At 41.7% G+C, this 24,049-nt stretch overlaps 1 protein-coding gene across 3 annotated transcripts in view; it reads right to left on the bottom strand.

Moving 5' to 3' along the window:
• The window catches only part of DYRK1A (dual specificity tyrosine phosphorylation regulated kinase 1A), a 111,457-nt gene that overhangs the window by 62,717 nt on the left and 24,691 nt on the right, over positions 1–24,049 (bottom strand). The window lies entirely within an intron of this gene.

The raw sequence follows: 24,049 nt of genomic DNA, 5'->3' as shown, positions 1-24,049 counted from the left end.
AGTTTCGTGCTGCCAGAATGGACAAAGTGGTTTTGCTTACACAACATTTTAAAAAAGACTTCCTAGGCCACATTGTACAGTAAAATAAGTTGTGTATGCATCTCTAAAAATGTTATGAGAAATTTGCATTGCACCTATGAAAGGTGCAAAAAATAGCTCCCAAATTCTCCAGGAGTGAATGGCCATGTGAAATTGGGGAACAAGTTTTGGCCTAGCACTAGTGAAGGCTACTCTGACTGGTAATAGTTGTCCAGGATCTTTAACAAACGTCTTTGACAATGCCTGGAATCACACCCTTACATCCCTATATAGGGGTTATATACGGCAGGTATACAGTGGGTAGGAGGCAAAACAGGATGACAAACTCCTCCTCATATTCTTAGGCAATGGCAAAGAAAATTCAAAAGAGAGAGGAGATGGGACAGGGGCAGGTTTTAAGCCTCCCTGACAAGACTGGAGTAGCCCTAGGAAACTAAACGTCACCTGCTCTCTGATCCTATTTAATATGAGATGCCAGGGACTGAAGCGGCTGTCTTTGGCAGGCAAAGAATGTGCTCTACAACTGAAACATGGTCCCTACTTTAGAAAAGTTCATCCAGACTGTGGCTGGGCTAACCATCCTTCCAGAATGGCCATTCTCTATTACAGTCAGCTGACTTAGTACAGTGTGGCCAATGACCAGCACATTGATATAGCTGGAAACAATTCTGTGTGCAATGGTTCCAAATCCTGGTCAGAGCATTTGAAATCCACACATCAAGAAAACTGTCTAGAGAGTTTCAATGCCAGCAACATGCATTCTTCTCCACAATAAGTGCAATACACATAGTGAGAGTGGCTTTCAGAAATTATGGTTTTCATATGGAGCTGCTGTCATTTTGAAATACTTCACCCATCTCCAAGTGGTAACAACGTTATAGTCGCTCTATGCAGGATTCTTTCTATTATCAACATCTATATAATTTTCTGAATCAACTTACGTATCTTAATCCATAGTTTCAGAAGGGTCATTTATGTTGCTCTGTACAATGTAACTTATTTTTCCACACTCTGCTTCTTTGTCTACTTCCTATGTCTGCTTACCAGACTGTAGACCAAGCACATTCCTTTGTCATGAGTAGGGCTGGGCGATATCTGGTTTTCAACATCATGATATATCACCACTCTACCATCTTATGAATTCAAGCTCACCTTGATCACACTTCATTTAATAAAGTCACTAGCTTACAAACTAGAAGAATGGGGCAAAAATATAAAGGCACAACACAATGAAGCTAATTCTGCATTAGAAATGGACTAACAAATACCGTATTTTTCGCACCACAGGAAGCACCGGACAATAGGACGCACTTTGTTTTAGAGGGGGGAGAACAAGGAAAAAAAATTCTCCCCCCCTCTGCCCAGCGCCCCTTCAGCGAAGCGGCAGGAGGCGCTGCGCAGAGAGGGGGAGAAGTTTCCCCCTCTTGTTTTCTCGCTCTAAAACAAGCTGCCGTTTAAGGTGCGTTCAGGCGGCTACCTTGGAAGCCTGGAGAGTGAGAGGGGTCGGGAGCAGCGGAAAGGCGCAGCGGAGAGGCTCCTGCCATAGCCACGCGTCACCTCTCCAGCCAGGAGAGGGTCGCGGGGGGCTTCTTTAGCCCCGCGTGCACTCTCCCGGCTGGAGAGGTGACGCACGGCTGTAGAGGCTCCTGCCATAGCCACGCATCACCTCTCCAGCCGGGAGAGGGTCGCGGGGCTATGGCGTCTTCGCTCCATAGGACGCACACACATTTCCCCTTCATTTTTGAAGGGGGAAAAGTGTGTCCTATAGACCGAAAAATACAGTATCTATTATATTATACTCACTTTCTCCTGAAAGTGTTTGTCATACACTGAGATCTCAGTCACAGGGACTTTAAAAATAAATAAATTCAAGTATATATAGTGCCTACTAAAATGAAATCCTCATTGATCTGCTACAACTCTTATAGACTACTATCATAGTACTTAGGTATTTAGCAAGAACCTAGGTAACTGCTTAGTTAAGCAAGTGAAGCTTCCTTCTTATTTATGGCATTTCTAAGAAAATTACATTTTAGCACTCTGCTGTATCGGTCTCTACACTCACAGCACGCACCATAACCTTCCAACAGTTTGACTTCACCCCCCAAGGTGCATTCCTCCATTGTCTCCCAAGACAGGCAGATGCCAACAACATTTTATCACTCATGCATGCTAATATACTCTACTAAACTCTAGGGTTTGAATCTGATTTTCCTCTTAAGTTATAATTTATTGTCTAGAACTGTCACTTTTACTAGAATGAGGCTTGGGGACCTGTGGCCCTCCAGATTTTGTTCAGCTCCCATAAGCTCCACAATGGTATGTGGAGTTGTATGAGTTGCTTAAACACACTACAAAGCACTCCCGGTAAACTCCAAAATATTAGTTATCACTATGAATAGGAAAATTAATTGAGAAAAATGTGGATGCTAGATAAACAAACCAAATTAATCTTATCTCATAGTCAGTTAATTACTCATTAGACCTATTTTGCACAGAAAGGGATGATATCCAACTAACTTGTTCCATCAGTGCAAGAATCTACACTTGTGCAACAGAACTTCCCCCTCTCCTCTCTTCATACATGTCCTGTGTCCTCCCCACATCTGTTGCAGAGGGCTGGGGAGGGGGGAGCCCAGGACAGATTTAGGAGGCACACAGGGGGATAAGAGAAGGAAGATCCATTGTGCAAGTGTAAACCTTTCCACTGATTAGACAAGTTAACTGGATACTGACCAAAATGCTTTAAATCATTTCACACAGTCTACAGAAGACATCTTTTCTGTTGGATAAAATATTTAAAATAAATTACAAACCTACAAACATGATGGTACTGAGCAACAAAGGATATGTAGCATCTTATCACTATATTATAACAACAGTAGATTGGTGGTAGAAGAAGCTGAAGAGCTGAACATATCCAGTGGATTATTTTTTTTAACCTTTGGATGGCAAACCCTATGGCATGTAGTGAACAGTGTGTGTGTGTGTGTGTGTGTGTGTGTGTATTAAAAACCCTTCAATTTTGAAATACATTCACAGTGTGGAATACAGGAGGGGAAAGTGGGGGCTGCTGTTCAAGAAAAACCCTCTGGCACATGGAACTAGTTGTATAATTCTTTGGATTCAGGGCAGTCTGGTCCCAGTCCTTCCTAACAAACTTACTTTTAGTAAGAAGTCCATGCAGCATGCTACAAACAACAGCATGCTTAATTCTTTTGACATTAAAAGCCAAGGTGTTTATAATTGCAAGATTTATTTTACTGGCATTTTCAGTAGTGTATGTTTTGCCAGAAAACAGCCTTTATATTATGATAAACTTTTCTAAGAGCTATTGATGAAAGATAATAGCATTATTCAAAATATGTAACATCAGTGAAATAGTACTACAACTTCTAAAAAGCTTTACCTACAAGCCAAGACAAAGAAATTTAGAAAAAGTTGAGAAACCTAGTGAATTTTTAAACAGATCCAATTCAAAGATACAGTCCATAACACTAAACCTTTTACACCAGGAATGGGGAGCCTTTGGGACTCCAGATGTTGCTGAACTACAGCTGCCATCAGCCCCACTAAATATGGCCAATGGCAAAAGATTATAAGAGCTGTAATTCAACATTATCTGTAGCGCCAAAGGTTCCTCACAACTGCTTTACACTGTTGAAAACAATTATAAAAACAAACTCACAAATATGATATTGCCCAGAAAAAATACTTGCCCATCTTCCCACTCATACCTATCAATTTTTTTACTCAAAATGGAGAACTGAACAACTTGTACAAAGTTTCACTTCCTGGATACATGGAAAGCATTCTTACCACAGGTGATCAGATAGTTATTTAAATGTTTGTACAAAATAAGATATTAAACAGTTTTCTGCTCTTACTATACATTAAATCCTTGATTAAAAAGTGATTGAAAAGCAACACCAGCATTGTAATGAAGGATGTTTCCTTTAAGGCAAGTGAAAATACTTCAACCAACCACAGCTGATCACAAGCCAGAAGTGTATCATGAATGCAGAATTAAATTCCCATGACAGAAAGATCACACATTCACAGAAACTAAAGTGGGAGAAAGTACTCAATAATAGTAAAAAAAATGAGGAAATAAAAATTTAAAATAATGGTTGAAACCAAACACCAAGGCTACTACAACATAGACTTTCTTCAATATTAAACACAATTTAACTATGCATGGGATTAAGGTTTCTTGCAAAATGTCTAATCCAAGTAAGGCTATTTGCACACTTACACAGAGGAAGTAGCAATTACTGAAACACAATGGATGTTGTTCTTCTGTCACTTTTTAAATTGTACGATGCAAGCACATGCAAGCGTAATAGCACCAATGCTATTTTTAGATTTTCAGCGCTATTGAGCTTGTATACACTGCTGTTTCAGCCCTCAAGTGCTGTGAGAATACTGTTCACAACTGTAAAAGTGTGTTGTTTCCACTCTGAGGCTCCTTAATTTAAGCAGCCAAGTTCCATGCAACCTGAAAGCCTCTTTGCGCTGCTCTCAACTTAAACAGGAAAACGGTGATAAGCAACAAGACCACAAAATGCCCCAAGTAAAGATCAGTAGATAAGAAATACCAATGCTCCACTATTGTGGTCATGATATGTACACATGCACTTCCCTCATGCCACTGGGAAATATATCTGGCAAGAGGACAGCATACATGCACTAACCCAGAAGGGGTGGGGGACTTGTGAGGGTTGAGAAAATTTGATTTCTATTATGCCACCACAAAGAGTCATCAGGATATTTTGTATTATCCCATCTACCAATTTCATGAAAAAGGGTTGACAGGAAGGAAAAGTGGGCTACTGCTAAACCCAAACTTCTCTCCTTCAGCACCAAAGGACCACCTTCACTACTGTAAAAATCAGAGGGTTTGTGTCTGAGGACATATGCTACAGGGCTTCTCCAATCAAAGCATAACACACCCATGCTCACTACCCAGATCCTTTGCAAAGGTAGCAAAGGCTGTCTCTCCTCACTGTATATTTGAACAGGGGGTAATTTGCCTCTCGGCCTCCACCCCAGTCCTGCTCAACAATGCTTTTAGGAGCAAGTGTGATATGAGGCCCTCTTCACTATCAGAGGGGTCATTGTGAGGTGGGAGAAAGCTGGACTAGACTGAAATCTAAATCTGATTTACTCCTCAGGTATGCCTGATGCACCAAGTGTGATTCATGGGTCACAGAACATCCATGTGCAAATCCAAAGGGCACAAACCATTCAAAAGTAAATGCTGTGAAAGTGAAAAATCCATATACAAAACCTAATGTTTCTGTGCTTGAGTTCATGGCACTTCAGATTTTTTTGTCACTGCTGAGTAAGTTTATCAAACTTATTAAATACTGAAGGACCAAACAACTAGTAAAGTCAAAAGTGCAGTCTGGCATCATATTTAAAATCATATGTAGCATCCATTGCAATCCTCACCAGGATTGTGGCAGTGGGAAGAGTAATTCTTTCTACCCACACCATTGTCCCAAAATCCCCTAACCTGAGATTGCTATTTGACACAAGAGGAAAGTTACTAGGGCACAGATAAGTGTGATTAGACTACCCTGGCCAGGAGCAGATGCAGTAAGTGAACCAGCCATAGCTGGTGAAAGACACTCCATGGGGCAGAAATAACTGAGGATCTAGGGTAGCCCACAAATCTCAACCTGCTCATTTAGAAGGAAAGCAACTAACTGAAAGTGGGATCCATCTGCTCACAGCAACTTAATTTTGTCATTCAGGTTGTGTTTACTGATGAGAACAACCAAAAATATCCTTGATCAAGTAACACAGAGACCTAGTTCAAAAACCATTGTTTCCTGTTCTGAGCATATGCCGAAATGAGCCTTGGCTCACATTCTACCCTCCTTCATACAGGAGGAGAGGGTATTTGTAACACTTCCTTTTGCAGTTTGGAATAATCCAGTTTCCCACTGCTTTCAAAACAGGAAAGTGATTTGTTCAAACCACAGTTAGCTAGAAAGAATAATATTCAGATGGAGTCCATGGGGAGAATCAGCGGAGAACAAAAGTTCAGCAAGTAAACAGTACCACGGACAGCTCTGAGTGAAGCTGGGAGTGATTCAAGGTGGAGACTATCCAGCTACAGGCAGAATCTACAAGCCTGTATTTGCAAAGAAGGGCAAGAGTTCAGGCAGGGAAGCAGAGTCACAGATAGCTCCAAGTGAGACTGGGCAAAGCTCAAGCTGGATGCAAAGCATCCCAAAGCAACCAACTGGAGGTACAGTGGTACCTCGGGTTAAGAACTTAATTCGTTCTGGAGGTCCACTCTTAACCTGAAACTGATCTTAACCTGAAGTACCACTTTAGCTAATGGGGGCTCCTGCTGCTGCCGCCACGCAATTTCTGTTCTCATCCTGAAGCAAAGTTCTTAACCCGAGGTACTATATTGTTGAGTTAGCGAAGTCTGTAAGCTGAAGCATCTGTAACCTGAAGTGTATGTAACCTGAGGTACCACTGTATTACTCAAGCAGAGATCTGGAATCAACTGAGTTTAGGCACCCTGTAAGGCTTGTTGCCACAAACGCCACCATCCTCTGAGAAAGTGGCTGGTGTTTAAAGGATGCACTCCCCAAATGCTAACTTCAGCTGGACTAGAAATAATCTCTGTCAAAGATCTGGAAGCAAAATACTGATAATCAAAATGGAGGCTGGACCGGCTCCTGGGGCTCTTCTCACACAGGACTGTCTGGCATAGTAATTTCTTCTGAAGCCTGTTGTGAAGATACATTGGCACTTAACCTCTGCCCTCCTCAGTCTCTTTAATTCAGGGGTCTCCAAACTTTTTGGGCCTGGGGCACATCTGAAAATCTAAAAAGCTGCTGTGGACACAACAAAATACCCATTTCACAGAAGAAAAACTGTTGCAAAACATCTACAGCCCACCCCGAAATAAGCAGGCAACATCTCTCCTACAAGCACGTGTCGCACTCATCAAATAAAAGCAAAAGGCAGGAAGCAAAAAATACCTCAATTTCTAAAAAACGGAGACAGAAGCGTGACAAGGGCGAAATGGGATGTCTGAGAGCTTTGTGTTGTCGATGGGCATCATGTTACTCACTTAGGAACCTCAGAGGCTACCTTGGCATAATGGTCTTAACGCTGCCTATCCTTATGGACAAACATACTTCTTTGATTTAACATAATCATGGATATTGAAAAGTTACAAAATTCATGATTAACTTTATAATCAAGAGTATTCAACATTAGGTTTTTTTGTTTTTTGTTTATAAACTCCAAAGAGACTTGAATATTGGTACCTCGGGTTACAGGTGCTTCAGGTTACGCATTTTCAGGTTGCGGACTGCGGGAAAGCTGGAAGTACCGGAAAGGGTTACTTCCGGGTTTCGCCGCTTGTGCATGCACAGAAGCGCCAAATTGCGTCATGTGCATGCGCAGACGCGGCACTGCAGGTTACGAACATTGCGGACGTGCCTCCGTCACGTATTATGTTCGCAACCCGAGGTTCCACTGTACTAGGCAAAACTAAGGACCCATCTAACTAATATTGTTGTATGCCCCCAGGTGATATATAAATACAATAAATAATTTCAGTACATTTACTTTTTTATCATTGATACTGTTAAACTGCCAGAATCTGGAAGTGACAATCTGCAACTTAGGGACAACCAAAGCCAAAGATCTGTCCTGGTCACTGCCCTAAATGATTTCTGCAGCTATCGTCTATGTGTCTAAATTAAACTTCTCAAACTGTCCACAAAAAGAACTATTTGGGTGGTCTGCAGAAAGATTGCAAAACAGTCAATATCTCTATTTGGCTGTGGATTTAGTTCATTTTTTTCTGACAATACAAACAGAGGCCACATTTATCTTGGTTTATCAAGAAAGCTAAGAAGGCCTTGGTGTAGGGCTCACAATTTTCATAGCATGGAGCTAGAGCAGTCTGCTTAATTTCCCCCTAAAGGTTTACAAAATAAAGGTACCCTTCTCAGCAGCCTGACTAGGGCCCGCAATTTTCATAATGTGGTGTTGGCTTTGATAATGAAAGTGCTAAATGAAAAAAGTAAATTTTAATACACACAACATACAAAACATGTATCATTATGATGAGAAATACATAATATAACAGATAAGAATTTTGCTTAATAAAATGATATCATCAATGACTACTACCCATTTAACCATGTGTGAGAGGGAGGGAGGGACAGAAAGACAGACAGACAGGGAGAGAGAGAATGACTGATTAATCTGATACTAATATGATCTAGTTGCTAGGGTAAGAAAAATGCTCTATACTCACTTTAAGATCCAGATTGTATTGCTATTTAATATAATAAATAGTTCATTTATTTTGTCTAACTTGGAAATGATTAAGTGTTAACTTAATAATTGAGGTTATATACCATTCCTTTAAAGCTGAAGTGTGATATAGTCTCTATTTAGAAGCTCTAACTAATTTTGCTGCTGTTAAAAGGCTACTATTAACTCCAAATGTTTCCATTACGACACCTAGTAGTTTTGTTTAGCTGAGATATAACCTTTTCCCGAAAACTGTTTTGGGGCTTGTTATTTGTTTACAAGTCCATCATGGGTGAGTGAAATTGAGATCATTTCCTCAACATTTCCAACAAATATTGCTAACTACAAGGTATATAGTTGCTATTTTTGTGGTGCCATGTATATACAATATAAAATATTTGGGGGAAATTCTTTTAGATTAATACAAACGGAGTTGCTGGATCCATTACAAAAAAAACTATTTCCACTGATCATATGCAAAAGTTTATATAGCTCCCGAGGTCTCCAGCAATTTTCAAGTGGTGTACAACAAAAGTTTTCAACCTTTCTGAGTCCACAACTCCCTTGATCAATTGCATTCTTTCTGTGGTACCCCTGTGGGGCTCATGAGCTCAGTTATGTCACCCCTTGCCTGCAGAGCTGGCTGCTTCTCACTCTTTTTTGAACACCCTCCCTTGCAGAGTGTTCCCCCAGCCTCCTCTCCTCTCCTCTCACCTTGGGAGTCCCCTGGGCAGCTGCTGCTGCTGCCTCTGGTCTCTGAGCTGCCCCAAAGAGAGGTGCTTTGTCACACTGCCCTACAGGGGCTTGGGAAGAGGATGCCCCTAACCTTAGTGGCCCAACAGAGACTGGCCAAAGGTGAACGTGAGGTCAGAACCTTAACTTGGGAGGCAGCAGCAGGCGCTGCCAGGCTTGCATAACAGAAAGGCTCCCCTTTGCCACCAGGCACTCAGCTCCCAGGCAGGCCTTGCACACAGCAAGCCCAAGAAAGGCCAGAGCTTGCCTGCCTGCCCAGCCTCCCACTTGTCCATCCAGTCCCAACAGCAAGCACTGGTGGACTGGCTGGCTGGGCTCCCTTGCCCACTTGCTTGCTTACTCTGAGGCCGCTTCAGCTCCTGGCAACCAGCATCCCTTGGCCAGCCCCTGAGGCAGCATTTGCCTGGGGAGCTTGTAGCCAGGGCTACTGCAACAAACAGCTGTGCAAGCCTTTGGGAAGCAGAGAGGGCATCAGAGGAGGGAGGAAAGGAAAGGAAAGGAAAGAGGTATGGAGGCCAGTGTTGCCCGCAGCATGCCTGACCATTATTCAATGCACCCCAGGGTGGCATGGCACACTGGTTGAAAACCACTGGTGTGTGCGCGCACACTGATTTAGATCACTTTCTTACATTGAAAGCACCCCTACATTAGAGAAGTTAGTTAAAACAGTTACTGTACTGTACTACATAGAGGGTGAGGCACTTGTATTAAAAGACTACAGCCAGCAACCCACAATGATTCAGTCATCGTTTCCAGCAAATGAGCATTTTGCACCTTCCTCTTACTAGCTCACAACTGAGTTAGAAGAATAATTTTTTCTAGCTCTAATTTTAAATAAGAAAATATATAATTCACCAATTGTTAAGCAATATATTTACACAGCTCCAAAATAAAAACTGCTTAGCAGTCATTTTAGATTTTAGGGATTTTAATGTTCTATTGTTCTCTTCCAAACAATATTTTCCAATCTCCCAATTATTTTATTATTGTCCTTCTCCATACTTTAAAATGTACTTCATGAAGAAGCATGATTGATTTTTATAGCTGCATTATATTTCTTTTGCCCACTTCCTAATCATGTGTAATGTAGTCTTTACTTTGTACAGAGTCTGCAATAAAGTTTCTAGGGAGCTGTCCACAACAGTCTCTTGCCCAAGTTAGTAGAAGGAAAAGGATAGAGCACAGCAAGCTTCTTTATGCCAGGTAAGATAATCATTGGTCCATCTAGCTCCATATCTACAAGTGTGGCAACTCCACAGATTGTTAGACAGGGGTCTTCACAGGCCTGCATGGAGATCACAGCAACTTGCTTGGAGATTTCCAGCAAGACTTTATGATGCAGCTTTCTCCATGCAACGATTGCAACATGAAACAACCAATCAACACATGAATTGCCTGCATGGCACTACAAACACTGTCACACAGATGTGAAGTGTACACACACCCGGCAGAATCTGTCTCCTACCTAGCAGGTCTTCATCTTTCCCTTCATCCCAAGTTTCCATTCTTTTCACTTGAGTACATAAAACAACAGAAATTGAGAACCTCCAGGTAGCAGGGGTGTTGATTTGACCTTCAGGGAAGTTTTCCCCAAGCCATGCCTACATCACATATGATGTGTGGAACAGGTAACACAGCTGAAAAGGAAAAATTGGGAGCCTTGACATGAGCTCCTGATTGTTCCTTTGCAAGTGAGGCTTTCATCTGGCACCTTTGAAACTTGATGCTAAATGCAAGTCACACTGGGATTGGTTCCGCTTGGGAGTTCTAATTGGAAGCTCCAAAGTTGAACTGATCCCTGCCGAAAGTGAGGTTTGCAGTCAGCACTATCAGCTGATCTGAGTGCATCCGATCTCAGCAGGGTTTGCAGTGAGAGCTGATTAGCACTGACTGCAAACCCCTTTTGGCACAGATCTTCCTTTGCAACTCAGCTGGAGTTCAAGTCAGGCTGCAAAGATTCAGAAGCACACTTAGACTGCCCTTCCAATTCCAAAACCATACAAGATACAACCACATCCAAAACACAACCTCATTCTATATTGTTTAGGCTGTATGTTCTGTTATGTTCCATCATATTATTGTTGTTTATTGTTTGTAAACCACTTTGGGATTCATTTGAAGGAAAATGGCATAGAAATATAATAAATCAAATCAAATTCTTTCATTTAAAGTTGGGCCACAGTTATGTCAGGTGATTGACAGGTGGTTATCCCCACCCACCTGTCAAAGTGATCCATTCAGGGTGGTGGAGAAGCCACTCATGCCATACAGCTATACTGGAGTTAAGAGTGGTGATTTTTAATCTAGAAGCGTTTCAAGTGGCAGTGGTCAAAAATTAACAAGCATACAGCATGCAAACCATAAATGTTGAGATTAATAGTGTAGGTTCCTATCAGGGATGGGAAACTGTCAGCAATCAATTCAGATCTGGCCTGTGGAACCTCTCAATCCACACTACAGCCTCCTCTCCATCAGCCCCACCCCCTCCTCAGCCCCTACCACAATTTGATCAGATTCACCAATGTTCTGGTGCCCATCAGAAGTTCCTTTTGATTGTTCTAACTCCACTCTCCTTTTTCATCATTGGAGCTACATAATCCTTACTTCACTGGCACTACAATGACTACCATGGCACAATCAGTACAATGCTAAAGAAAGAATGATAAACAGGAGTCTCCCTTTCCACATTCCCCTGTCTTTCACCCTGGTTCATATTCTTCAGAGGGAGGAGGGCTTCAGTTTCTCTACAAAGCTGGTTAAAAAGGTTCCTCTCCTAGATTACGAGTCTCCTTCCTCCCTTGCCTGTGGCTACATTTCTCACACTGTCTTTCCATTTTTGCTTCTCCAGAGACCGGCCTCTGGAGTTGAGCTCTCAGATACCTTCCTTTCTAGAAACTGGGCTCACAACATATATGAGAGAGAGAAAGTTGATGCCAACTACATAGTGAGCCCCTATCATTTTTCAAAAACTGCTTTGCACTGCGCCAGAAAAAGAAAAACCCATTTGCACTGAGTCATCGGGGGGGGGGGGTGCTGAGAAAGGAAGTGAAGGGTGGATAAAGTAGAGTCAACTAAAGCAGAAGGAAGGGAAAGCAAAGAAAGCAGCCCAGAGTGGTCAGATACAAGGATAGTTAAATCAGAGGAAGCAAACACTATGAACAGCTTACTTTAGTTTCAATATCTCTGAATGAAACAGGGATTCACCAGCCATTATTCCCATCCTCCCTTTCCACCAGATGTCTCTCTTTCTGCTCCTTCTCCTGAGCTTGACTTGGCACTGAATGTGGAGTCCCTATTTCACCCACAAATTCTACAAAAGGAGTCAGCTCAGCTTTCTGCTGCTGATTCTCAGGGTCTGTAGCCACAATGAAAGTGAGTCTGTTGGTTTGGAGATTCTCTGGGTATGATATTGATTTGGGGAATAGTAACCAAAGGGAGTACGAAATATGGTCTAAGACGTGGGAAAGGAAGTAGTCCAGAAGAATGGGATGAAGTCCAGAAGGAGGAGTTTGAGAAGAGTGGGAAATGGGCAGAGAAGCATTGCACATTAAAGAAGCTACACAGGTAGAGAAGATATTGATTTGAAATTGCTAGCCAAATCTTATGCTGCAGGTCTTTCTCTGAAATGCCTCATATTCCATACAATGGGAAAATACAGCAGCCAATAGACACCAGAAACTTAAACTTGAAAACAGCCTGACCAAGGAAAAAGACATTCCCTGAGGGAGGAAAAACTGGACATCATCAGAGACCCCTTTGAATAGCAGTATCAGATAAACTGATGTTACAGATTCTTGTGGATTTTGTTTGTCTTCATCTAAGCCTTTGGCTCAAATTAAATTATACCCTGTAAAACAGCAGAGGCAATGAACCCAATACAATGAACACAATACAATGCCTTCGTCCAGTCGGAGAAGTATGGTGAAATGATGTGAAAGGAGCACCTACCAGGAAAAAGTCATGAGAAGAACTAAAAACAAATGGAACTTTTACGGAAAATGTAAGGTACCTCCACTACCTAGGAAATTAAGCGTGCTTATTCTGGGGGAAGCTGAAAATAAGTTGCTCTCAAAAATTATTTCACAGCAACCCAACTTCATTCCTTTTCACCCAAGCTCCTGCTTACCTATGCTATATGACCTGCTGTTTTTCTTAACTGTTAATGAGCTCCCTTTCCCTGCTTTATATTTCTGCTATTGATACTAATAAGAAAATGGACACAATGATACAGCAGCAGAATCAGTTGCGATGGTCAACATAACAAAAGCCAGTTGTGCACAGGAATTAAAGACAGAAAGAGCTCCAGCTGGAAATTATGCCATTCCAAAAAAGGAAGAAAAGGCTTCCAGTTGTGTAGCTTTCAGACACCCAAGATCAAAATTAATATTCTATATAGAAATAAATCTAGTTTAAACTATATATGACTTAAAGCTTGCTTTCATGTGGAAATATAGACAAATATACAGAGGAATCCTAGAGCAGAGTTCTTCAAAACCACTGGCTATGAAACATCCCAAATAAGGAACAATTTTATTTAGAATATTTATTATTCTACCTTTTGAATATAAGATCCCTCAAGGCAGCTAGTCATGAGAACATTCAGAATACAATCCTATGCACATTTACATGGAAGCAGTTTCCACTAAAAGCTTCTCTTCTGACTACGTACTATTTGATATTGCTAGTAGGTAGGGATCTCAGAATGTGAAAGAGTGCATGATGGAAAGGAAGTCAAGATACACAAGATTTTCTTAGTTTGCACATTTTATTTGCCTTGATATGAATTTGCAGGACTTTTCTAGGTATAGAACTTTGCATTTTCACTTGAAAAAGCACATGTACTACTGTCTGCAATATTGAATGATTAAATTGCCATTACAAACTATGCCAGCACCAGCAGGGAAGTATCATATCAGAGCTAATGCAGCCTTTAACTGCTTTGACCATTTTTATCAATAACTGGAGTCCCACAATTAACCATTCCTTATAGTGCAACAGTAATTTACACTACATATTCTGTTCCACTACTATTTTTACAAGCACAATATTTTACAAATTAGTTTTTATTAAGTTTTAAATTACAAAACTTAATTCTTCAGGGTGGATAAAAGTTGGGGCTATTTACAAAATAAAAAATGGATTAAAACAAAGTTTAAATCAGAGTTTTAAAAGTTCTTAAATAATCATCTGTTGGCAAGTGAGGTGGATGACCATCTGTCATGTATAATCTAGTTGAGATCCCTGCATTGCAGGGGGTTGGACTTCCAACTCTACAATTCTAGGATTCTATGAGGTCAAATGCATCCTGAGCGCACTAGGACAAATAATAAAAATTTTGTGCCAGTCCTCTACCATTCAGTCCTCCAAGTATTCCTCAACTATCACAAGGTGCAAATTTCCATATAAAATTTTCATAAATCTAGTTAAAAATTGATGTTTTTACTCTTTTAACTTTTGAAGTTATTTCTACCCCATAGGAAAACTGAGAAAACTGAAAAACAATGAATGTAAAGTGCTAGGAGTCAAAGTGACCTTGCAAAGCGCCCTTTAAATTCTTTAGTTACTCTTCATGTATATACATTCTTAGCATAAAACCTGTTTTTTATGCTTTTTCTCACGAGAAACAGACAGGGTGAAAAAGCAAAATAGACAAATTACTTACCATATACATTACCATATACGGTATTATGGGTCAATAGGACCCCAAGGGTTTACAAAATCCCTGTACAAACCTGAATTTATAAAATGCTTCTCTAGTGCGAATGCCTCCTTTGGCCCCACCGCCGATCCTAGCTATCTTTTTGCTTAGTGCTTACTAATTCAGCTTTTGGGTTCAGTGCATCTGCATTTGATTGCAAACATCCTGCATCCTCAGCCCTGCAGGTAACCAGACACAGAAAACTGCCTTATACAAGTCACACCAATTGGTCCACCTTGCGCAGTACTGTCTACAGCACACTGGATGGTATTCAATCCGGAGGCTTTGCGTTGCTTCCGCTGAAGCCAGGAGAGTCTACTCTTTGAGGCTGGCGGTGGGGGAAAGCAGCGCCTCCTCCATCGCCAGCCCCAGAGGATGGGGGGTAGCGGGAAGGCGCGTGACGCCTTCCCGCTACTCTCCAACCCGGGTTGGAGGCTGGCAGGGTTGAAAGCAGTGCTTCCCCCATCGCCAGCCCCAGAGGATGGGGGACAGCAGGAAGGCGCGCGAAGCCTTCCCGCTACTCTCCGACCCGGCTTTGAGGCTGGCGGTGGGGAAAACAGCGCTTCCCCCATGGCCAGCCCCAGAGGATGGGGGGGGGGCAGCGGGAAGGCGCGCGATGCCTTCCCACTACTCTCCAACCCGGGTTTGAGGCTGGTGGTGGGGAAAGCAGCGCTTCCCCCATGGCCAGCCCCAGAGGGGAGATTAAGTAGTGAGGACTGAAAGAGCCTGGCTAGTACCGTATTTTTCGCCCTATAGGACGCACCGTCCCATAAGGCGCACCTAGTTTTTTTGGGGGGGGGGATAAATGGGGAAAATTTATTTTCCCCCCCAGGTGCAGGGCTGGGGCGGGGGAAGCCGGAGCTTCCCCCGACCCCTGCCCCCAGAACAGGCAACTCTCCACAAGCCGTGGGAGCCCGGCGCTGGACTCCCGCGCCTTGCGGAGAGCCGCGCAAAGTCTGGGTGCGCTGAGCTCAGCACGCCCAGCCTTCGGCATGCAGGCAACTCTCCGCAAGCTGTGGGAGCCCAACGCTGGGCTCCCGCGCCTTGCAGAGAGCCGCGCGAAGCCTGGAGAGCGAGAGGGGTCGGTGCACACCGACCCCTCTCGCTCTCCAGGCTTCAGCGAAGCCTGCATTCGCCCCATAGGACTCACACACATTTCCCCTTCATTTTTGGAGGGGAAAAAGTGCGTCCTATGGGGCGAAAAATACGGTAATTGAAGCAAATACTTCTGGAACACAGAACCTGTTGTTAGGACATCAAAACTGGACCATATGAATCTGCCATTTGCATTGCACAAAAGTGAAATCCTATATATGTCTACTGAGAAGTAGATACCATTAAGTTCAATATGGTATGCGACTGTAGTCTTAAAGATTAATTCATTAATTTTAAAACTAACTTAATTACCACTGAATTTAACTTGGGATTTCAATTTTACTATTAGAATACAATAAAGAGGGGTGATCAGTGTATCAGTTATTTTGCAGTGCTTATCAGCAGGTTTCACAAACTGTTTTTGTGGGAGAGCAGGTATCAGAGGAGGAGGAGAAGGATTATCTAGTACATGTTTCTTTACCAAGACCTCTGTCAATCCCAAACTACTTTTTAAGCTTTACACATGTTTAAGTATGAACCGACTTGGACCCTACAATCACCTGAGACCCTTCTTCATGTGTCTCCTCTGCAAGACGTCTGGAGTGCAACAACACAAGAATTGGCCTTTTCTACAGTGGCTCCCTGCTTAGGTGATGCTCTCCCCAGGAGGCTCACCTGACGCCTTCATTACATACCTTTAGGCACCAAACAAAAACATTCCTCTTCTACCAAGCCTCTGGCTAATTAAACAATCTTATAGTCTTTTAAACCGTGTGTGGGGTATTTTTGTTTCTTATTATTATAAGTGTTGTTGCTGTTGTTATTTTTATATTGTAAACCACCCTGTGATCTTCAGATGAAAAGTGGTATAGAAATTTAATGAACAACAATAATAAGCAGTAGTAGTAGCTGGTTTTTTGTGATCTACCAATAGAAAAGGAAAACCACTAAATTAGGTAAGCAGTACCACACAAGTACTTTGATATTCTGCACATAGTCATTAACATACAATTAGAAAATATATTTTGAAAAGATAGTGTAATAGAGATCATCTCCTTATTCACTGGACTACTTGACTACTTTTTCTAATGAACACCCATTAAAATATAACTGTTCCTTATATTTAAAATGTCCAAATGTCTACTTCTGTTTCCATTTATGTGTTTATTTAATCTTAAAAAACTAAAGCTTGGCTAATGCTGTCAAACTAACAGCAATAAATTTTGCTAAGGGTACTGAGCAGACATTCTTCAGAACCGAAATCATTTTTGCAGCTTTCTGAAACCAATCCACCCTTATCACTTCCACTGTTCTGGTCAAACACATTCTTTCACTTTCTCTTTCTCTAGCACATATTGCAAAAACATTTAACAAGAGTTTTAGTGTTGCAATCACCATTGAACCTGACCCATTTAGTTTATGCTAGACTTCCAATGCCTGTTGGAAACTCCATGGAGTTTTCTTGGCAGGGATACTGGAGTGGCTTGCCGGTTCCTGCTCCAGGTGGATCACGTTTGGTCAAAACTCTCCACTATGATCTGTCCATCTTGGGTGGCCCTGCACGGCATAGCTCATAGCTTCTCTGAGTTATTCAAGCCCCTTTGCCATGGCAAGGCAGTGATCCATGAAGGAGACAGGAGTGCCTGGCGTGCTCTGGTCCATGGGGTCACAAAGAGTCGGACACGACTAAACAGCAAACAGAGTTCCAATGGTATCTCTAAGCACTACACTGGCACCAGAATTTAAATGGTACCAAGAACTCCTTTCAGGAGCCAAAATTACTTCTATGCCCCAACTAATTTCTCATTCTCCAGTGCTGCAATCTGCACACGTACTCAGTACATGCAGAAAGAAAGTGAAGACAGTACAGAAGAGGAATCATTACAAGACACAGAAGCAAAGTAAAAAAAACACCTCAAGAATAGAATCAGATGTCACTTCAAGGGAAAAACATGTGAATTCAATCATGACTAGAGTGAAGAATACAGCAGCAAAAAAGGAGGAACTTAACTATTCACATCATGAAAATCTAATATCAGAAATGAAGACAATTCATCAAAGGCTGCAATCCTACACACTTACTAGGAAGTAATCCCCCATGAAAATGGGACACTCCAAGTAAACCTATATCATATGAGGCTTCAACACATGGTCAGCCGATAAGTGAAAGACAGTAGAACTAGCCTTTTTGAAGCAGATTTTAATTTTCAAAAAATTCACCACTGAGGTACTTTTAAGCAATACATTCTCTTAGCCAGCACACTTCTGGATAGCATAATATACAGATCAGCCTTACTAGCTAGGCAAATAAGAGATTGCTTTTTGCTTGGCATGCACACTATGCAAAATATGTTATTTCATTATTTCACTGGAATGTGAAGAGAAATTATAACAATGAAGCAGTTTTCCACCATTATTAGTTTTTGGTTTTTTATGAGCAAAATATATATTATACTGTGCTGTTGCGACATGTTACCTTTAAAAGTGAATGCATGAGTTTGGACAGATACAAAAAGAAAATTTGCTCCTTCCTCTCTAAGCACTGACTTGACCTAAGTGGTGAGATTATTGTAGAAAACTACTTCAGTGTTTTATAAAACAATTTTAAAATGCAGTATAATGGTACTTGGAATGTAGGAACAACTGAATATCATGATATTGATAGCAGCGCTATAACTCTACTCCTCTTGTGTCGAAAGCTGAAAGGGGCAGTAAAAAAAAGTCTGTGAGGACAGTAGGTTGCCCCTCCCTAAATAATGGAACCTGCAAGGGTCAGAAGCAGCAATGGGATGGACTTCCAGGGGAGAAACATGGCAGACTCAATGTCTTCTGTTGGCAGGTTGCCGATGAAATAATTACATGGTGATTGATTATATCCAAGACATAAATCTATAGAATTCACTCTGGAGATAAGAGTGAACAGGGGATTAACATCTGATGCTCAGAAAAAAGCTGTTTTCTATGTCTGGAGCCCGAGAAGCTGTCTAGGATCTCGGATGGAGGTAAATGACTTAGAGAGGAAGAATCAACATGCTGCCCAAAAGCCACGTAAGAACCCTGAAAAAAGGTATTTTAAAAAAAATGTTTCTCTGTTTGCCAGTTGAAATTTACATCAGGTGTGTGAGCTACTTGCCGGCTTTAAGAAGAGTCTATCATTAAAGAGCTGAAGCCAGAAAAAAGCATGGTCTAATTATTTGAACCAAGAAAGTTTTAAACAATCATGAGAGTTCTGAGGACTAAGAAACTATTTTTAATTCTGTTTTTCCAACAAAAGTGTTGCCTAGAAATTGAAAGTAATTTTGCTACTTCATATTTCCTCTGTGAGAAAGGAAAGTGTTTTGTTAAGAGATAATGCTGTGAAGATCTTAAGGTGGAAACTAAATTGTTAAGATCAAGAACATTTAACATACATTGTTTGACATTCCATTGATTGTTGGCATCCTTCAGCAATTGTTTGATGAGCAAATAAAAGTGATTAGAGCTGAGATTGATGAAATGATGAAAGTGGACAAAAGGATGAAACCAAAACTGGAATTAAAGATGACACAGGGATTTCAGAAAACAATATGGATGAAGGATTGCCAGAGCAGGAGGATATAGTGGTAGAACTAGAGGCAACATGGTGAAATGGAGAATTTCTTCACGCAGGTGTTTAGAAAAATGAAACAGCCAAGTGGCAGAGTTGTGGTGTTGCAGGAGTGGAATCAGGCCATGTATGGAGAAATGAAGAGACATCCTGAGCTGAGAGAGATAGAGCTGAGAGAGAAAGGACTCTGTGTACAACTTAAGAGTAAATTCAGAAGGCAAAAAGCTATCAAACCTCTGGTGCTATTCTTGCAAAAAGAATCGAAGAATCCTTTACTAACTCTTTTGTCATGGACAGATTGCTCTGATTAAGGATTTCCAGTTCCTGCTAACCTCTGTAGGGTGGAATATCAGCCAATCCTGCTCTATATGTTCTGCCTCTTCCCTGCTTCACTGTATTAAGTACACCAAGGGAAGGGTTGATTTAGGTACCACCACTAACAGTGCTATGGAATTCCCTTCCAACAGAAATCCATTAGGCCAACTCTATTAAAATGTTTGGATGTCTGATTAAAACTTTTTTTTTTCTGCCAAGCATCTGTCACTGCAAAGGGTGTTGACATTAAAATTTTGCAGCTGTTTTAAATTTTGCAGCTGGCTTTAATTATTAGGATTTTGCTCTTTAGCTTTTGATATGATTTTATATTATTACTTTGCAAGTTGCTCTGAAGGCCTTAGCAGAGGTTATGAGAAAGAGTTGTTTAAAAAAGGCATGCTGGTTGCTATCAAACCATGGTTTCAGATTTCAGCAAGGAAAACAGAAACATTAAGGTGTGCCACACCATAACTGCTTATTTCAGTCATTAACTGGCACAGATAAATTAGCCAATGTTTTTGACAGTGGGAAAGCAGACATGTAGAAGACATACCATATAAATTCACTTTACCATAGAATACAATCTAGTTTATGACAGAAATTCAATTTCCTTCATATCAAAACTATTTCCTTTATATTAGTATAAAACTGAAATGTACAAAGTAACTAATCTTTACTTGGCATATAAAATTATGTTATAGTATGTAACAACTGTAGCTGTTTGCTAACTGTTTCAGTTATATAGTCAGAATACCCTACCCTGCTTTCCTTGTAAGATGTTGCAATCCTGTTTAAAACAAAACTATAATAAAACTCCTTGTGCAAACCGGAATCATGCCAAATCCATTTGGTGAATCAATGTACTTCCCTGCAGTCTGGCCAGGCATAGAAATTAAACAGGAACATACATGGGGCACAGGTTTTTAACACATCAACCTTATTTTACCCTATCTTACATGGATAAAAATAGTTACCGCGAGGTATACATTTTATTAAATATTGATAATCCCAGATTAATTCTGTCGATGTCTGAAAGCAGATATATTTACACAACAGTGAACCTCAAAAGTTTTGGAAGATTCAAATGCACTGAGACTTACTCCCAAGTAAGCACACACAGGAATCCTAATACAGTGGTACCTTGCTTGTCGAACGTAATCTGTTCCGGAAGTCCATTTGACTTCCGAAACGTTCGAAAACCAATGCGCGGCTTCCAATTGGTGCAGGCGCCCTAGAAACAAAAACTGACAGCTGCATCGGACGTTCAGCTTCCGAAAAATATTCGAAAACCAGAACACTTACTTCCGGGTCTTCGCCATTCAGGAGCCAATTTGTTTGTCAACTAAGCCGTTCTAGAACCAAGGTTCCACTGTACATGAGATCAGAATGTAGGAGAAGTTAATATTACAGCTGTTCACAAAGATATAGACCAACTTCTATGAAAACGCAGTGCCACTGGAAGACTATATACCGTATTTTTCGCTCTATAGGATGCACCCAACCATAGGACGCACCTAGTTTTAGAGGGGGAGAACAAGAAAAAAAAATCTCCCTCTCTGCACAGCGCCCCTTCAGTGAAGCAGCAGAAGAAATGGAGCCCCTTCCATTTCTCCTCCCGCTTTGCTGAAGGGGCGCTGTGCAGAGAGGGAAAGCTGCGCAGCGCCTCTCCAGCGAAGCCAAGCCAGAAGAGCAAGAGGGATCAGTGCGCACTGATCCCTCTCGCTCTCCTGGCTTCAGTGAAAGCAATGCAAAGCCTCTGGAGGCTTTGGGCGGCTATCCCTGAAGCCATGGAGCCTGCATTCGCTCCATAAGACGCACACACATTTCCCCTTAATTTTTGGAGGTGAAAAGGTGAAAAGGTGCATCTTATACAGCGAAAAATACGGCATATAGCAATTATAAGAATATATTTCTTGTACCCTATCCATCTGACTAGGTTGCCCCAGCCATTCTGGCAGTTTCCAACAAAGTATAAAGGAAAACACTAAAGGATCAAACATTAAAAGCTTTCTGAAACATGGTTGCCTATATATGAAAGGATATCTGAAAATATTACATACAACTATTGCGTCAAGTAACATTATCTGATATTAATCACCAGTTCAGAGCATCACCTAAATTCTAGACTAGATTTAGGTCCTGCAGATTTAGGTTTAGGTGATAGGGAACAAGCTGCAGCAAAAGCTTATGGGCTTCCCTTCCCTGCTTTTTTTTATGTGCAACAAAAAGCTTCCACTTTTACTCTAGAACTAACCACAATTCCATGTCACATTCAAATCTAGGGAACTGTGGCTTGTTCTAACCAAAGTTACTGAACAAACCAGGATATGAAATCACAATGTGTTCTTAGTTTATTTAAACTTCGGTTAAAACAAGGAATAATAACCCAAGCCCATACATAATTTGGAACAGTGGTTTAATCTAAAATTGAAGCAGGAGCTTTCACTCTCTTTCTTGCATACAGACAAGGAGTAGTGAATGTATAAGCCCAGAGCTCATTACAGTTTACTTTCAATCACCCAAACATTGATTGCAGAGCATCTGAACCAGCATTAGAAACTCAGATATGTAAGCTATTCGCCAAATGGCACCTTAAATCTAGGTTTCAGTCGCCACAACAGAATGTCTAGACACCTGGGGGGGGGGGGCAAGATTGCAAAGCAATACAGTAAATACACCGTCAACGTTAATATATTTAACAATTCAGTTGCACATTTTACAAATTACAGGTTCCCTACCACCACCACATGAACTAATACTGCAACTGTCGGGGGGCAGAGGGAGGGAGAGAGAGAAATGCCTCTCGGGGAGGCCTGGCTGGTCCAGCATGGCTGCTCCAAGGTGCCAAGCAACTGCCTCATGAAATACAGGGTTGGGCAAGCTTGGCAGTGTAGGCACAAAGGTGAACGTGCTTCCCCTTCTTTCTCCCTAGGTGCATTTGCATGGAAGTATGCCCCATCAAGTCCAGAGGGACATTTTTACCTTCAAGAAAGTGTGCCTAGCAGCTTGTCCAGCAGCACAGAAGCAAAGTTTGCTGCCCGCACAGAATACAAAAGCACAAGACGTGTGTCTTTTGCTGCACGCGAGTCTCCTGGCTCATGTGGGAGCCTCACCCAGCCAGATTGAGATGTCAGTCACCAACCTGGCATCCAGAAATCTCCACTTTGTCGCAATTGGACCCATATCAGTCACAAAACACGCCTGGGGAATTCTGAACACTTGTCTGAGCCAGACCATATATCAGTATCATCAGCCATAGAAAGATTCCCACAAAGAGCTTAAGTCCGGCTCTTTCCATGGGAAACTATAGGCCTCATAGAATCTTAAGAGTTGGAAGGGAACTAAGGGTCATCTAGTCCAACCCCCTGCAATGCAGGAATCTCAGCTAAAGCATCCATGACAGATGGTCATCCAACCTCTGCTTAAAAACCTAAAAGGAAGGAGAGTCCACCACCTCTCATGGGAGTCTGTTGCAATGCCAAACAGCTCTTATTGTCAGAAAGTTTTTTCACATTAGTCAGAATATCCCTTCTTGTAACTTGAAGCCATTGCCTTGAGTCCTACCCTCAAGAGCAGGAGATAATAAGCATGCTCCCTCTTCCATGTGACAGTCCTTAAGATATTTGAACATGGCTATCATATCTCCTCTCAATCTCCTCTTTTCCAGGCTAAACATACCCAGCTCCTTCAATCATTCCTCATAAAGCTTTGTTTCCAGACCCTTGATCATCTTGGTTGCCCTCCTCTGCCCATGTTCCAGCTTGTCAAGATCCTTCTTAAATTGTGGTGTCCAGAATTGGACACATTATGCCAGGCGTCCTTATGCCAAAGTAGTTTTACTGGCTCTGCATCTTACTCCTATCCACTGTGCGTGACTGTGGCCCGATATAAATTTCTCCTCTGGTTAACAGACTCTGGCCTAATTCTCACCTAGGGAGTGTCCAGGGGTCAGCAAACTTTTTCAACAGGGGGCCGGTCCACTGTCCCTCAGACCTTGTGGGGGGCCGGACTATATTTTGGAAAAAAAATTGAACAAATTCCTATGCCCCACAAATAACTCAGAGATGCATTTTAAATAAAAGCACACATTCTACTCATGTAAAAACACCAGGCAAGCCCCACAAATAACCCAGAGAGGCATTCTAAATAAAAGGGTACATTCTATTTATGTAAAAACACACTGATTCCCGGACCGTCCACGGGCCGGATTTAGAAGGCGATTGGACCAGATCCGGCCCCCAGGCCTTAGTTTGCCTACTCATGAT

The sequence above is a fragment of the Podarcis tiliguerta genome, assembly GCF_965153285.1.
Source record: "Podarcis tiliguerta genome assembly, chromosome: 4".
NCBI lineage: Eukaryota > Metazoa > Chordata > Lepidosauria > Squamata > Lacertidae > Podarcis > Podarcis tiliguerta.
Note: the sequence above shows the minus strand (reverse complement) of the source record. Positions and strands in the feature narration are given on the sequence as shown.